Raw genomic sequence first — 6,793 nt, 5'->3', positions numbered from 1 at the left:
AATTCAACAATGAAAACTTTTATAGTTAATCTACTCCAAGGTCTGAAAGATAATTTGGAGTCTCAGTGTTTCTCCTTGAAGTATACTCTTGCTTCTTGACTGAAGGAAAAAAAAAATTGTCGAAGTACTAGGCTTCCCCGGAAAGGAGGGACAAAAAACTCCTAGAAGGATATTGTGCTGCAAGGAGATCTCTTCTCTAGATAATTCAGTTGTTTCATTTCTGTGAGCTGGAAGAACCCTTAGAATACAAAATCTTTAGGCAGCACTTCCTGCTACCCATGAGGTGCCATCTCATACCTTATCTGGGACTACTTTGCTTGGAAACACAAATTAATTGACTGGATAAAAGAGATAGCAGAGGTAGGTGGGAGGAGGGGCTATCCTACTGTCTTGACTCCCATAGAGTTAGAGGAGATGTGAAGGCCTAGAAGAAGCAGTGGTAGAGAATCAGGACAGCTTATGGAATTTGAATGAGAAGAAAGTCAACAATTTTATTCCTTCTTATGAAATGGAAGACCAACAAGGTTTATCATCTGCTCTACCTTCCCAGCCTCTATGGGTTACAGTCTCCCAGCACTGTCAGTTTACCTTCTTACATAAGCAAAGGACTCTTCACCTTGCAGTTATCTTCCTGTCCTACCATTCTTTATCCTGCTTCCTCCACTGTTGCAATCTTAAGACTTCTGAGTCTGACTGCTCTGCAGTTGACTTTTCTTTTATGTGCTATCTTTCTCAATTAGAGTGTGAACTTCACAAGATCAGGGACTACTCATCTTTTGCTTTTGGTATCTCCAGCTCTTAGAGTAGTGGTTGGCACAAAGTGAAAGCTTAATCAATGCTTTATAAAATTTCATTTATACAACATAGAAATGTGTAGTTTTTGCTTCATCACAGGATTTTGTGGATGAATACCATACTTTACACAATGGAAATGCAGTATACCACTACCACTTGCACAAATTCGCACACATGAGATTATACATGGCACACTATTGTCTGAAAGGTGACCAACCACAGCATTTTGTTCTGTATCATGGGAGCTGATTGGCTCAGTGTTTATAAGAGTGTGGGAAAAGTTAATAAGTGTGTGAAAAAGTTTTTTAAAGGGAGAGTGGGAAGGGTTTATAAAACTTTAAAATATATATAAATAATAAAATATATATAATGCTGCTATTTTGTGGATTTTTGCCTATCGCAGGGGTCTCTGGAACAGAACTCCAGAGATAGGTGAGGCTTCACTCTATTTTCTACATTTCTTTTGGATTTCGCATGTGATCAGTGTTTCTAATATTCCTGTTGCAATACAAATGCAATAATAAACTGAGACACCAAAGGTCTGGGACTTAAACTCTTTGTTGGTAAGGCTAGCAATTACTAATAACTGTCAATGGTTCCTCACTGACCCAAGACCTCTATAAAAGTCAGCAAAGCCTTTTTATACATTTTGGAAATGTAGTGTAGGTTATATAGGGTACCTAAAATAGTCCAAATGTCAGGTTACTCACATAGGGCACCAGAATAATTCAGTGATGAAACTAAAATAAGATTCTAACTGATAGTTATATAGATTTATTAGGAGGGGATTTTCCAGAGCCTGTGGTAACAGGGGGACATAGAATTATTGATCATGCCCCCAGAATATTCTTTGGATAGCTAATCTACCACTCCCTGTACCAGGGCAACCCAGTACTAGGAAAACATCTTGTAAACAGGTTGACTTATCCTTCATCCATCTTTCTTATCTCCTCCAAATGGCATGATTGTTTTATTTGCTTATTGAAAGGTGACCACGGGGCCAACACAAAATTATTCTGAATTTAGTCTTAAAACTTGTTTATAATGTTTAATCTTATGATCAATAAAACTCTTAATTACTAATCAATACATAGTAAGCAGTGAACAATTTAACAATTCTCCTGCCTTTTTTAACCTGTGAAAATCTTGTTATAGTTATGTGCAACTTGCACCTGTCAATGAACCATTCAATAAATGTATTGCCTACTAATCTAGTTTTTATTTCTAAGGTCACTGTTACCAGCTGTGTCCAATCAGCAAAAGATGAACTTACCAATAAGGCAGAGATGAAAGTAGGTATTAAACTTATTAATGTGCAAAATATAGTTGATTTTTTTGGCTGGTAAGCTGTTTTGAAAATCTTGAGACCTGCATTCCTTGCCTCATTTTTGGTTTTCAGAATAACAAAGTAAAAATAGATTCACAATACTTCCATTTATGAAGTCACATTGAACCATCAGGTATTTAAGGTGAAGGATATTTCATCTAAGATGAGGCTATAGACAATTTGTAGATTCATATTCACCTTCATTGGTGACATTCAATGTCACCTCAAAGTAATATTGCAGCAATTGTCTTTTTGTAGCTTGATTACAATATGTTTGCTTTAATACATTCTGCAGGCAGAGGGCAACCAACTTTCATAGCATTTTTTTTTCTTTATAGCATTTTAAAAGAGGAAGTATTATCACTACCTTGAAACTCAAAGAGGAAGACCCAGGACCATTCCCCAAGTTTGCTGGAGAGGTAAACCAGACGTCCATCTTCTTTTTTCTTTAATGACCATTTAAAAATCTAGCCACTGTAAACAGACAAAAAATCCTGAAAGGATTCACAATGATAATTCTTTAGTTAAAGAAATATGTCTTTTCCAATTTAATATTACAAAAATTTTAAAGCACCTTGAGGGGCTTATATCCTATTCTGAAGATACAATATTAGGAGTGTGTCAGTGAATGTTTAACAATCTTCTCTGTAGAAACACTTTTCCGTTTAATCTGCATTATTAACACTTTCTTAAATCTAGACAACTCACACAAGTCAAATCCTGCTTTGTAGTATTTGCCAGTTTCTGAAGTATAAAATGCTCACAATGAAAAATTTAACAATTGACTTTATAAGTTTGATTTGACTTCAGTACTCCCCTACAAGAGGTATCCAGATAAGTAAATGCAATACATATACAAATTAATTTGTAGAGCATCAGCTATGAGGAATTATTAAGAAAGGCTTTATAATCTGTGCATTGAAGGACACTAACAATTCTAGAGTAGAGGCAAATGTGAAACGAGAGTGCCTTCCTTCTGTGAAGGATGACTTATTAAAAAAATATTTCCCCTCTCAATTACATGAAAGACCAATTTTAACTGTTGATTATTTTAAGTTTGAGCCAAATTCTCACCTTTCCTCTCTCCCTGCCCTCCTACCTCCCTGAGGCAGCAGTCAATCTGATATAGATCTCTTATATGTAATAGTGTAAAACATTTTTGATAATCATCATTTTGTGAAAGATAACATGAATAAACAAAATAAAAATGAAGAAATAATGCAAAATATAATATGTCTTGGTCTGCATTCAGACTCCATTAGTTCTTTCTCTAATGGTGCATGACATTTTTATCATGAGTCCTGAGGATGGCTTATGAAAAAGGACAGAGGAAAGCAATGGAATGTTGTTTCCTAGGAATAGCTCATTATCCAATTTGACTCAGAGTGTATGAAAGGGAAAAATGGGAAATAAGATTAGAAAGGTAAATGAGAGATTGTGGGGGGGATTTCAGGGCTGAAGTTTTTTTTTTATTCTATTTTAGAAGCAATTGGGAACTACCAAAGATTTTTGTGTAGGATCAGCTTAGAATTTTAGAAATATAAGTTTGTTAGCTGTGCCTCCAGGATGGATTTGAGAGAGAGAAAAATGAAAGCTGCTTTTTGCAGTTGTATCCAATTCTTCACAATTAGAAGGACCATAGTTCACCAATACTGTCCTTGAGGTTTTCTTGGCCAGTATATTGTAGGTATTTGCCATTTCCTTTTTCAGTGGATTTAGGCAAACAGAGAATGAGTGACTTGGCCTAGGTCACATAGCTATAAAGTGTCTGAAAATTCAGATCTTCCTGACTCTAGTCTCAGTGCTTATCTATTTAGTCATACAGCTGGAAATAGGTCTTTTAAGGTTTTATGAGGTGCAGGTGTGAGTGGAGGTAAGGAGGCTAATAGACCTGGGATTGTGAACAAGTAGATTCAGCAAGACTTGAAACATGATAGGACATGAGGGAGAAGAAATAACTTCTCTCATTGTTTGGGAACCCTTTTTTTTTCAAAGAATGATTAAAAGAAAAAAATATTTTCTCTGTTTTTATTTACAGCTATTTGATAATGTGTGCTGCAATAAATTCTGGAAATATACAATCAATGGACCTGGTGTGGATGAGGATCCAATTGGTTTGTTTTCTATAGAAGATAACCATACTGGGAAAATCTATGTTCACTATCCAATTGATCGGGAGAAAACACCATTTTTTTTGGTACCTATAAATTTTACCTCTCAAATCTTCTTTCCATATCCCCTTCCTCAAAATTATTGGGAATAGTATTGTGAGACAATAAAGAAGAAAAAGTTCATTCCATCAAAAATTTAGAGCTGAGATTGAGTAGTCAATCAATAAATACTTATTAATCCCCTACTAGCTTTCTGCCATTGATCTAATAAATGGTGGGGAAGGGGGAGTCAAAAGACAGTCCTTGCCTTCAAGAAACTTATAACTAATGAGGAAACAATTTACAAACAAATTTGTATCAACAAGCTATATAGAGGATAAATAATAAATAAATAAAGAAGAGAAGACATTAGAATTGAGGGATTGTTGATCTGAAAAAGATGGTATTGCTGGGTCAAAGGATATGTATGCTTTTATAGCCCTTTGGGCATGGATTTAAATTTGTCTTCAGAATGGTTGTCATCGAACAACTTCCCCAACATTTCATTAGTGTTTCAGTTTTCCAGCATTCTCTCCAACTTCTCTCATTTTACTTTTCTATCATAGCCAGTCTTCTAGGTATGGGGTGGTACCTTAGAATTGTTTTAATTTGCATTTTTTCAAAAGTGATTAAAAGCAATTTTCACCTAACTCTTGATAACTTTAATTGCCTTGAAAACTGCCTGTTCATATCTTTTGAGCATTTATCAATGCAGGAATGACTTGCATTCTTATACGTTTGACTCATTTCTTTATGTATTTGAGAAATGGGAACTTATAAACTTGTAATTTTTTTTCAGTGTTATGATTACTCTGTATCACCCTTCATTCTATTATAGAGCCTTTTTATCTTCTCTCTCCTTTCATCCTGTCCATCCTCAAAAGTGTTTTGTTTCTGATCATCACTTCTCCAAATTTGCCCTCTTTTCTTAGCCTACCCTTCTCTTCTATCATTCCCTTCCTACTTCACTCTACTACAAGAGAGATTTCTATACCCAGTTGACTGATTATTTTCTTACTTCTTTGAGGCAATTCTTATGAGAGTAAGGTTCAAGCATTCTCTTCCCACCTTCTCCATTTCCCTCTCTATTGTAAAAAGCTTATTCATTCCTCTTTTATGTGAGAAATTTTAACCTGGTCTACCTCTCCTTTCCCCCTTTTCCAAATACATTCTTCTTTCTCACCCCTCACTTTATTTTATTTTTTTAAACCCTTACCTTCCCTCTTGGAGTCAATACTGTCTATTGGCTCCAAGGCAGAAGAGTGGTAAGGGCTAGGCAATGGGGATCAAGTGACTTGCCCAGGGTCAAAAAGCTATGAAGTGGCTGAGGCCAGATTTGAACCTAGGACCTCCTGTCTCTAGGCCTGGTCTCAATCCACTGAGCTACCCAGCTGTCTTTATTTTTTAAGTGAAAATGGGAAAAAGAAAACAAGAAATTAAAAAGCAACTAGAAAAACAGATATAAGAAGGGAAGGAAGAAAGATATGTCTTAATAACAGAATTAACATACTGGAAAAAGAAACAAGCAAAAAAAAACAAATGAAAAGTGTGACTTGAAAAGGAGAATTGAACAAATGGAGAAAGAAAATCAAAAGATCATAGAAGACAACTAGTCTTCAAAAATTATAATTGGGGAATTAGAAGCTAATTACTTCACAAGATATCAAGACAATAAAACAAAATCAAAAGAAAAGAAAAATGGAAGAAAATATGAAATATCTCATAAACAATAAAAACTGACCTGGAAAATAGATCTAGGAGAGACCATTTAAGAATTATTGGACTACCTGAATGTTATGATAAAAAAAAACCCTAAACATCTTATTACAAGAAGCTATCCAAGAAAACTGCCCTGATGTTCTTGAACAAGAGGGTAAAATAGAAACTGAAAGAATCCACAGATCACTTCCTGAAATAAATCCCCAAATGATAATTCCTAGAAATGTTATAGCCAAGTTCAAAAACTCCCAGGAAAAGAAGAAAATACTGCAAGCAGGCAGGGAAAAAAACAATTCACATATCATGGAGCCCCAGTCAAGATTACCCAAGATCTGGTAGCTTTCACATTGAAGGACTGGAAGGCTTGAAATATGGTATTTTGGAATGCAAGGGAACTGGGGATATAACCAAGAATCACAAAGCCATCAAAACTGACTATATTCTTTCCAGGGAAAGCATGTTCATTTAATGAAATAGGAGATTTCCAAGAATTCCTTAAGATGAGACATAAACAGAAAATTTGATGTCCAAATGCAAAATTCAAGTGAACCATAAAAAAGGTAAATAAGAAAAAAAATTAAGAACTTCAACAAGGTCAATTTATTTATATTCCTATATAGAAAAATGATAAAACTTGTGAATATTATTATAGTAATTAGAAGTATAAAAAAGAGGGTGTGGGACTATGCTTTTTAGGATGATATGCTAAAAAAACTAGGGTTAAAAAAGAGGATTGTTCTAAGGAAAATTGGTTAAACTATATTACATAAAGAGGCATGTGTGTGTGAGGGTACTATTAAAA

The 6,793-nt window shown here is 34.8% G+C and overlaps 1 long non-coding RNA gene across 1 annotated transcript; it reads left to right on the top strand.

The window, feature by feature from the left end:
* Positions 1-1,635: 1,635 nt before the first annotated feature.
* LOC100026745 (uncharacterized) lies at positions 1,636-6,465 on the top strand. The gene is made up of 3 exons (XR_008911174.1): positions 1,636-2,087; positions 2,461-2,541; positions 4,161-6,465. It is a non-coding gene; the product is annotated as an uncharacterized LOC100026745 (long non-coding RNA).
* Positions 6,466-6,793: the final 328 nt, after the last annotated feature.

The sequence above is a fragment of the Monodelphis domestica genome, chromosome 1 (assembly GCF_027887165.1).
Source record: "Monodelphis domestica isolate mMonDom1 chromosome 1, mMonDom1.pri, whole genome shotgun sequence".
Lineage (NCBI taxonomy): Eukaryota > Metazoa > Chordata > Mammalia > Didelphimorphia > Didelphidae > Monodelphis > Monodelphis domestica.
Note: the sequence above shows the minus strand (reverse complement) of the source record. Positions and strands in the feature narration are given on the sequence as shown.